Here is an 11,409-nt window from a genome sequence, read left to right as displayed (position 1 = left end):
GCTCCATGGCTGTGTTTTGGGTACTCTGAGCTTCCGGGAAATCTAACCTTACCTTTAATCTTTCATAAATTACACTAGTAAAATTATCAATATTCATATTGATCAATTTATGAATATTTCTTTGAAAGTATACCTCAGTGTTTTATAAGCATATAAATCTATAATAATCAAACAATCAATGCGTGATGACCATGCAAAAGGTAAAGATAAAGGTAAAGGTAAGCTTTATTAAACGTGGCAACAGACAACACATGATATGCGACAAACATGATATCTAGTGACAGATACTATCTTGGGATTATTTTACCTCCTGGTGCAACGTTTAAATGTTATATGCCAAACAATAGAGCTACCAGGACTATTTTTCATGTTTTTTTGTATAACGCGGCCGGGAGGAATCCAACCCCTGATCTCCCGCACTCAAAGTTGAGCTACTGAGGTGGTCTATGAGCTATGGAAACGGTTTGTTTGTTTGAAGATTTAATTTGAACATGTGCATCTAACCTCTATGTTTTCCATGTAAATTACATTTCTTAGAAACAAACATTATTGCCTACAAGTTAGCAGTTAAAAATGTTAGTCCAAACCGCAAACATGTAAAGAGATTAAGTTATCCAAACCGGTGTGCACTTGTTTGGATTGAGCGACAAACATGGTATCCAGTAACAGATACTTACCTGGGATTATTTTACCTCCTGGTAGAACCCTTTAAGTACTGAGTGCCAATAAAGCGAGCTACCAGTAGCTACCGCTTTTGACGTCTTTGGTTTAACGCAGTCAGAAATCAAACCCCTGACCTCCCGCTCTCAATGCTGAGCTATTGGAGCGGTCTGTGAGCTATGAAGGAGGTCTGTTTGTCGGAAAACATTATTTGAATTTGTGCCACTAACCTCTATGTTTTCCGTGTAAAATAAGGAAACATAACTTAGAAATAAACATTATTGTCTCAAAATCAGCAGTTGATATGTCAGTCCAAATCACAAACATACAAAACATTCATGAACATAAAACATTCAAACCGGTGCACACTTGTTATCCAAACCATTTCATTTAAGTTTCTACCACATGCCACATGTGTCCTTTTCAATCTTTAGGTACTTTGTACGATGGGTATTCAATAAATACCCGGAAAAGTGCTCTCATTTCTTCATATAGCATCAAAAATTATGTATCATATAATGTAGGTTAGGGAATACTAGTACTTAGTTGATATGTCTAAATAATATTCTCTTTGGACAAATGATTAGTAAATGCTAGTCCCTATGGCAACTTCGTGTGACGTTATCCGGCCATTTTTTTCTCTTTTTCTATTTTGCATGCACTAAAACATTAACTGCCTCTTCGCTATTTTTAAGCTGCTGTTTCTTAAATTGGATGAATATCAATGTGTTCTTAGTAAAGTGTAGAAATTAATGACAAGAAACAAGACGAGGAGACATGTGTAAGGTCCAGGTCCTCAGGTCGGGCAATTCTGTAAAATATATTATTTTGTACTTATTGACTGTTGCAACAGAAACAATAATAAATGAAGTGCTATATATGACTTCATGTTCAGTAGTGTTTACAAGGTGACTTGTTCAACGCATCACTTCCTTTAATAGTGGCTATCAACAAGGCCGTATTAAGTATTTGGAATTCTGTTTGTGCATTGAGATCGCAGAATCTGCTAGGCATTCAAAAGTTTTAGATCTCGAGTTAGTAATTAGTGTGTTGCTTTAGTGGAGCGAAGTCAAAACTGACTTAAGTACTATAAAGATTGTTGTTCATCTCGACGAATTTATGAAATTAAAATGGCTGTCTAACTCAATATTTTGCCCTTCGGCATTTACAATAAATCGTTATTGTCCGAAGTCCGTGCATGCGAAACATTCGAAGAAGACATGACATTTCGGAAGAACATTTGCAAGAATCCCACATTTTATAGTGTGAACTGAAGTAGTCATCAGTCTGTTGGAATGATACACAAAATACCGCGCAAAATGTATAAAGTTATTTTTTCCTAGCAATTCGATGTCACAGAGCAATAATCATAACAAGTTGTATGTGCAGTGCTGATCTGAAAGTGGCCGACATTTATTTATTCCCAGAAGAGAACAGTCAGTACTGTCTATGAGATTGTTGAAATTAAGGGACCGTGTGTTCGATCATTGATTGAATAGAGACATGTTTGAATAAAGTACTTACACAAAGATCAAACTTGCGCCAACAATAAAACTATTTATAATTCTTTGACAGTCATTTTTGACTAAGCCAAGGTAAACGCGTACAGCAATTAATACACCGAGAAGTGTTTTCCAGTAACAGATAGTTCACGTCATTCTTTCAGAGTAAATTTAACACTTGAACTTGACCTCTCTTCTATAGGTAAATACGAGTATTGTTCAACAGATTGTTCAATGATTGAATCTAGTGTAGCGTGTTAAAGTATAACGTATGGAAGGGACTGTAACTATGGATAAACCGGCACGATCTGGACAATAATAAAACATAGCCGAAACAAACATTTTGTTATACATGTGTTTTCTTTCAGCTGGCAGAGATTGCTAGAAAGTCAATGCATCAGATGAAAATAATTTCATGAAAGCCGGCTGTGAAAAAATGCGTGTGTACGTTATGGTGAAAGAAAAAGTCAAAAGCAAAAAAATCAGAGTGGGATTAGCATTGCAAGGGCATAACATGACATTCTACAAAGTGAATACCTTAGTACAGGTATCTAAGATGCTACAATGGTCTGTTGGGTTAAATACATAACGTCGATCATTTGAAATTGATCTTGAAAAAAAAGTGGTTAATTTTAGTTTATTTACATGGTTTTTAATTTTCCCACGACTTCTCGGCGATTCACTGCAAAAAGTATTACTGCGCTGGACGAACGGCAACTCTAATAATAAACGGGAGACAACATAGATTACAGCACGTGTATAATTTTTTTTTTAAAAACTGTCGATGTTTATAATTTCTTATCAAATAATGAATCCTATTCAGAAAATGCATCTTCAATATCTGAAAATTATTAATTTCTATGGACCTTTATCAAAAATATTACTTACAGTGGACTATTTTACAAATCGAAGTCATTTCCGCTTTAAGTTTTGAGGCACTTCCGTTATACATTTTGACAACAATAACAAATACAAAATAAATTAAAAAATCACGTATAAACCGACTGCTACTCAGATCCATGTAAGTGTATTTGTTATTACAACATTATACTTGTTCATTACGTTATAAGATAAAGTTTTTCTTGAACTGCATTATCAATTAATTATGTTCAGATGGTATTGCATTTACAACTTGTCTGGCCCCGATTTTTTACGTGAATGACAGCAGTCTCGTGCAGCTTGTGGAAACAGGGTTATGAAAAGTATGGTGGAGAATTCAAGGACACATTGTAAATGGCATAAAAATGAGATAAATTGTATTTTTGTTGAGTTTTGACCATTGACATTCCTATCGTGTATTAGCAAGCTATGTGAATGAGATTTGAAAGTTATTTTGCGCATAAATTATTCACATTGGTTCAACCTCTCAACCAAATTCCGTACCTTATTTTAAAGATTTTTAAGAAAATACATTTTCAAAAGTTTGTTGAATGTGTTTTGATATTTAAGTGCATTGTATTCCGTGATACCAAGTTAAAAATTAATAATGGAATCATTTCTAGGCCCTCATTGGAAGCAACTCGACTTCTGTAACAATAAATGTTTAATGTATTAAGGGGAATACACTCTTTACGTTTTGGAATGTGGCCTTCCTTGACCACCATATCTTTTCATATGCACTACTTTGAAAAGAAACTAAATACTGTGTTTTAGCTTACATATGCAAAATGAAAATAAAGATAGTGAACTTATTTCACTTTTTTCTTTAAATAAGATATTGATAAATGTTTGGACAAGGTAAAGTGCTATTATTTTCACACACAAAATATTAATTGTTGACTTTGAATGTACACAATAAGTCGTATGTAATTCAATAATTACTTTCTTATTTTAGTTTTTTCATCTTTATTTTAGTGAGTATTCCTTTGTGTACTAATAACAGTTGAAACAGTATCCATTTCATGTACCAAAACTTTATTATTTTTTGCAGATTAATTTTATCATACCCCACCCACTTTTTTTCTTATTTCGAAGTCTGCGTCCCCTTAAATGCCAAGAACAGTATGAAAGTGGAAATGAGTTACTATGACCAGTGTTTAAATGACCAGAACACTGTAAAGCTGGAGCTGATTCATTATCACTAGTGTTTTAATGGCTAGAACACCGTGAAACTGGAAGTGGGTCACAATGACCAGTGTTTATATGACTAGAGTTTAAATGATTTGAGTCATGATTTGCCAGTGTTTATATGACTATAGTTTAAATGATTTGAGTCATTTATGGAGGTACCCTTATCCCCTTATCCCCCTCCCCCAATATCCCAGATAAGATCTTTAAGCCCAAATGCTTCCGGGTCAGCTGTAAGATCAATCTTGAACAGATCATCTGGCGAAGTTAAAACGACATGTTTCTTCTAAAAGGTGCAATGGACGTTACTATTTATCTCATGAACACTAGCAATTTCTTCGCTATCCTTAACAATCTGCCTCAACCTCATCCGTAGATTTCTCACGTCTTCCGTGATATAAATGCCCTTTTTAGGTTTTTAATTATTTAAATGTTTCTTCAGCAACCTTGGCTCTAGAAACGAAATATCACTTAATTCTTCTTTGCAAACTTTTCGTTACCTTTCACCGTATAAAAAAAACCTAATATCACTAATACAAAAAGGTTAACTATCCTCCAACTCCAGAGATTGCTGCGAAAACGACCAATCATCGTCGAGTTCATCATTATCGGTATCCGGTGCAGAAATCTGACCCTAAGCTTCCAACGAATCCATTGCAGAATGATGGTTCATCACTTCCAGTTGCGCTATGTAGTTTAAAAGACTAACTACTTGCCGTGGGAATAGAGCATTTTCATCGTATGTCCTATTGTGGATTCTGATACTCTTACGTCTAGTATATTGTTCCAACTTGTCATTATCAGAAGGTTAGCTTTGTGTAAAAGCTAGTCAGTGGCCCGTTTGTTATGATCAACAAAACTGAGACTGAAAGTTCTGTGAAGTACTAGTATACCATCGAGCAGTTACACAAGTAGACACACTGTTCATTTAGAAAGAATATCTTTGGATTTATGTATTACAATAGCTGGTTCTCAGCTTGCCAATGCAACTGTAATTTAGGCAATTTTATTGTTTTATTAAAATCGGCTAAATATTGGGAAATAAATTTTTCAGCCTTTAAAATCTAGAAGATTTCATTTTGTTTTGCCTCCTCTGATCGCTTTTATGTTGTTTAAATCTGTTGGTCTTAATGTATTGTATATTCACAAGTGTATTTCTGTAATTCCAGTTTTGTTGTAGTCAGATTTATTTTTGTTTGATTGTATGTAAGATTATTTAGAACCCATATAACTGAAGAAACATTTGTGTGAACGGGCCCTCCGTAAGGACTTTTATTTACCTAACATACAAAACTTTTGCATCTATTTAAAAATACAGTACAGTAATAAATTGAGGTTATAAATGAGGTCATAGAAATTTCGCAATGTGCCGTAACCATGCAAACGGCTACTGAAGCTGGTAATCGCGGAAACTCAAAAACTTTCCTTGGCCATATTTCAAAAGGTAGTATTGCTAGAAACTTTATTTTTTCCTGTTATCATTAATTTATGACTACCTATTATTTGCAATGATTATATTCTAAATATTTCATGAAAATTCTTAATAGTCGTCAGCTCGTGATTTTTTACTAATTAGCACGTGCATTTAATTGTGAAACAAAAAAGGTGATTATTTTTAATCAGGAATTTTTTTAATTAGTTACAATTATGGCTGATTTTTGGAGGGAAAATAACTTATAGTACACATGCAATTAAAATTCTAAAATTTTTGATACATCAGTTTAACCACTGGCACGAGAACAGAATGAAAATGCCTCTGTACATGTTATACCTTACCCCTAGGTATTCTATAAGAACCATGGTCATGAAGGGGAAAATATACTAACCTGTTTCAATCGCGCATTTCATACCTAAAACACGCAGTTCGGTAAATGCGTACTATGGATATCAAACAAGTGGTAATTTATCTTCCATTGTGTACCGGTCACATTTCTTCAATACTATTTATTAGCTCACCTGTCACAAAGTGACAAGGTGAGCTTTTGTGATCGCGCGGTGTCCGTCGTCCGTGGTCCGTGCGTCCGTGCGTGCGTCCGTCCGTCCGTAAACTTTTGCTTGTGACCACTCTAGAGGTCAAATTTTTCAAGGGATCTTTATGAAAGTTAGTCAGAATGTTCATCTTGATGATATCTAGGTCAAGTTCGAAACTGGGTCACGTGCCGTCAAAAACTAGGTCAGTAGGTCTAAAAATAGAAAAACCTTGTGACCTCTCTAGAGGCCATATATTTCAAAAGATCTTCATGAAAATTGGTCAGAATGTTCACCTTGATGGTATCTAGGTCAAGTTTGAAACTGGGTCACGTGCCATCAAAAACTAGGTCAGTAGGTCTAAAAATAGAAAAACCTTGTGACCTCTCTAGAGGCCATATATTTCAAAAGATCTTCATGAAAATTGATCAGAACGTTCATCTTGATGATATTTAAGTCAAGTTCGAAACTGGATCACGTGCCATCAAAAACTAGGTCAGTAGGTCTAAAAATAGAAAAACCTTGTGACCTCTCTAGAGGCCATATATTTCACAAGATCTTCATGAAAATTGGTCAGAACGTTCAACTTGATGATATCTAGGTCAAGTTTAAAACTGGGTCACGTGGAGTCAAAAACTAGGTCAATAGATCTAAAAATAGAAAAACCTTGTGACCTCTCTAGAGGCCACATTTCGCAATGGATCTTCATGAAAATTGGTCAGAATGTTCACCTTGATGATATCTAGGTCCAGTTTGAAACTGGGTCACGTGTGGTCAAAAACTAGGTCAGTAGGTCTGAAAATAGAAAAACTTTGTGACCTCTCTACAGGCCATATTTTTCATGGGATCTTTATGAAAATTGGTCAGAATGTTCATCTTGATGGTATCGAGGTCAAGTTCGAAACTGGGTCACATGCGGTCAAAACTAGGTCAGTAGGTCTGAAAATAGAAAAACCTTGTGATGTCTCTAGAGGCCATATTTCTCAACGGATCTTCATGAAAATTTGCGAGAATGTTCAGCTTGATGATATCTAGGTCAAGTTCGTAATTGGGTCATGTGCGGTCAAAAACTAGGTCAGTAGGTCGAAAAATAGAAAAACCTTGTGACCTCTCTAGAGGCCATATTTTTCACGATATCTTCATGAAAATTGGTGAGAATGTTCACCTTGATGATATCTAGGTCAAGTTTAAAAGTGGGTCATGTGCCTTCAAAAACTAGGTCATTAGGTCAAATAATAGAAAAACCTTGTGACCTCTCTAGATGTCATATTTTTCAATGGATCTTCATGAAAATTGGTCAGAATTTTTAATCTTGATGATATCTAGGTCACATGTGCTCAAAAACTAGGTCACTATGTCAAATAATAGAAATAACGACGTCATACTCAGTTCAACACTGGGTCATGTGGGGATAGGTGAGCGATTCAGGACCATCATGGTCCTCTTGTCTTAGAAAAACAACGCGTAGTTTATAGTTTTTTTTCAACGTTACACAAAAAACTTGCTTGAACTACCCTGGTGAAGTTCCGTTCTAGATTACAAAACCATTCTGATTGGCTGTGATGAAAATGTATGTCAATCGTCTTTTCACTACACGTGTTCGCTAATATGTGAAAATGCAGCATAAATGTGCAAAATGAATAAAATAAACAGAACAGATGTAGACCAATGTATGATTTCAAATTAAAAATCAGATACAAAATGAATTTCATTCATCATTTCGAGTTTTAGTGTAAAATTGTGATTTTTTTCTAATTCTGTTTTTGTTTGTTTACATTTTGCCTAACATGTGCACACTGCCGTGACCTCTAGACCGGATGTTCATTAGGGAAGGTCAAGCAAGTTTTTTCTGTAACGTTGACGAAAGCATAAAATATGTTGATAATCTCAGCAATATGGAATATTGAGACAATGTGACTGGTGCACGTTGGAAGATAAATTATCGCTTGTTCAATATACCAGATGTCCATTCACCGTACTGTACGATTGAAACGGGTCAGTATATTTTCCCCTTCATGACCATGGTTCTTATAGAATACCTAGGGGTAAGGTATAACATGTACAGAGGCATTTTCTTTCTGGTCTGGTGCCAGTGAGTTTAACATGATTTGATGCATTAATGTAGCGAATTACATGCAATATAGGTCTTTAATTCGCTTTAATTCCTTTTTCAATACAAATATGGACAATGAAGTTAAGGAATAACTCATTAACTCTCGGCTTGGAATATTTAACGTATATCCTATTAAAAAAAAAAAAAACAATGTTAATGAAATAAATTAATGGCAAAATGTAGATAGATTATGTTTTTTTCGGCGACACTGTCTTTTATTAGCTGTCAGTATTATATAGATACGGTCAACATATAATGCATGCTTTAAATTTTTCTCCTTTTTAATTGATTTTTTTTCCTGCTTCTCGATTTCGAAATCAAGTATTGTAGAACTGATAGTTCTAAAACTTTAAAATAACTAAAAACGTTGTATATAACTGGACTATTCTTCATAGTCCAGCGGTACCATAAAGGGAGTAAAGGCCTCAATGTGTGTAGGGTGGTTCTATCAATGTGGTGCTTTAGTTCGTATGCATGTATCTATGGAAGTCCGATGCGCCATACTAATTGCCATATGCTAAATACCAAATATCAATGCAAAATGCCAAATAACTTATGCTAAATGTTTTGAAAACGAAATGACATATATAACTATGGAAGGCTGGTGCACCATGCTAAATGACAAAAAGTTAATGCTAAATGCCAGTTTCTAAAGCCCGCCCGCTTAGCTCAGTAGGTAAGAGCGTTGGTCTACGGATCGCGGGGTCGCGAGTTCGATCCTCGGGCAGGGCTTATGTTCTCCGTGACTATTTGATAAACGACATTGTGTCTGAAATCATTAGTCCTCCACCTCTGATCATTCATGTGGGGAAGTTGGCAGTTACTTGCGGAGAACAGGTTTGTACTGGTACAGAATCCAGGAACACTGGTTATGTTAACTGCCCGCCGTTACATGACTGAAATACTGTTGAAAAACGGCGTTAAACCCAAAACAAACAAAACAAACATAATGCTCAATGCCAAACATTAAATACTAAATGCTACTTACCAAATGCTTTATGCCTATCGAATACCGTCGTTTATATGACTGAAAAATTGTTGAAAAAGGCGTTAAACCCGAACACACACACATATGCCTATCGAAGACCAGTGCGACATTCTCATTACTATCTCCTGTAACTCTTAAAGAGTTTTGTTTGTTTTGGGTTTAACGCCGTTTTTCAACAGTATTTCAGTCTTATAACGGCGGGCAATTATCCTAACCAGTGTTCCTGGATTTTGTACCAGTACAAACCTGTTCTCCGCAAGTAACTGCCAACTTCTCAAAATGAATCATAGGTGGAGGACTAATGATTTCAGACACAATTCGTTTATCAAATAGTCACAGAGAACATACGCCCCGCCCGAAAATCAAACTCACGACTCCGCGATCCGTAGACCAATGCTCTACCTACTGAGCTAAGCAGGCGGTCTTAGAGAGTGGCCATTTATATTTGTGATGTGTTGGTTTTCTTTACTGTTTATATGTTTCCATTGCATGTAAATGGATGAGACTGAAAAATAAACTATATATACATAACTTTGTCTCCGTTAAATACTTTTGGTCAAAACAGTTTACAACAAAAGTTTTGGTCCCGTGTTCCCACAACAGGTGGAACATGTTATTGCTTCAAATCAGACCGGTAGAACATTATATGTTTTCAAATAATTAGAAAAAGTTACATTCGTTAGTTAAAGTGATATGCCATGAATTTACAGATGGAAGACCTTATAGTGGCACAACATGGAATCACATTTTCGACCGAACCTTATTCCTATAAAACATATTTCTTTTTGAGCTTTATTTTCAAGAAAGATGTAATACCAAACATATTACCATAGTCCAGTTCTATATTTCAATAAATGTAATGAGTACATACATTTTGTTAGTATTTGGTCCAATATACCTTTTTTAGTATAATTTGGTATGCAGAGTTCAAAAATATATGTTGACCATCTGGCAAATGATTTTTTACAGGTCAAAATGGCGGACACCAAAATGGCCGCCAAATTAAGACTTTATTCAGTGCAAATATGTTATAATACCTAAATTAACCCAAAATATGCAGTGTTTTATTACAGTAATGTGTAACATGGTTATAGATTGAATGAATAACACTTTTTTAAAAGACAAATTGCTTTTAATTTCAGTTTGTATCTACTTATGAGCAATAAAAAAAATAAAAAAAAAACACTAAAAATGACATTTTTCGCCAAAATAAAATGGTGACTAAACAAGTAATGTTGGTTATCATTGCAAAGCTATGTTCTGTTGATTTAAAGCCAGTTTGCAACACAAAGGCTAAATCCATAAAATGTCCAACATATAACTTTTTTTTAATCATACCGGCAAGTCATTGGTCTATTAGAACCTTTGGTATTTCGCTTTAACAGTCGACATTCAACTGTTAATTTGCTTCCTCGAGTTCATAAGCTGTTAATTCTTTTGACGCAACAGCCCGGTCATTTTACATCAACACCTGAAGATGGTACAAATTAGTTTACGCCAGGGCTGTATTCTGTCTCCAATTTTGTTTGACTGCTTTATCAACGATCTAGCTGTACAACTGAAATCCCTAGATCTGGTAATAAGTTTAGACAATGGAACAAAACTATCAATTCTGCTCTATGCAGATGATATTGTTTTACTAGCTCAAAATGAAATGATCTTCAGAGTATGCTTAAATTTGTTGTCAGACTGGTGTTCCTCAAATAGTATGAAGATAAATTTTAGTAAAAGTAATATAGTTCATTTTAGAAATCCATCTTGTTCTAGGTCAGGTTTTGATTTTAAATGTGGCGATCAATCTGTAGGTCTTGTTGATAAATATCAGTACCTTGGACTAGTATTAAGTGAACACCTTAATTATGATTTGACAGCAAAGTATGTTGCACAGTCAGCAGGTAGAGCTCTAGGTGTGTTAATAGCTAAATATCATAGTACTGGAGGGATGCCATTCCATGTCTTCGCAAAACTATATGCTTCTGTTGTATGGCCGGTCATAAGTTATGGTGCGTCTATATGGGGCACAAAGCAGTTCTCCTGTATTGAGGCTATTCAGAATAGGGCAATGCGTCTGTATTTGGGAACTGGTCGGTATACTCCAACAGTAGCAGTAG

Source organism: Mercenaria mercenaria, chromosome 8 (assembly GCF_021730395.1).
Source record: "Mercenaria mercenaria strain notata chromosome 8, MADL_Memer_1, whole genome shotgun sequence".
Lineage (NCBI taxonomy): Eukaryota > Metazoa > Mollusca > Bivalvia > Venerida > Veneridae > Mercenaria > Mercenaria mercenaria.
Note: the sequence above shows the minus strand (reverse complement) of the source record.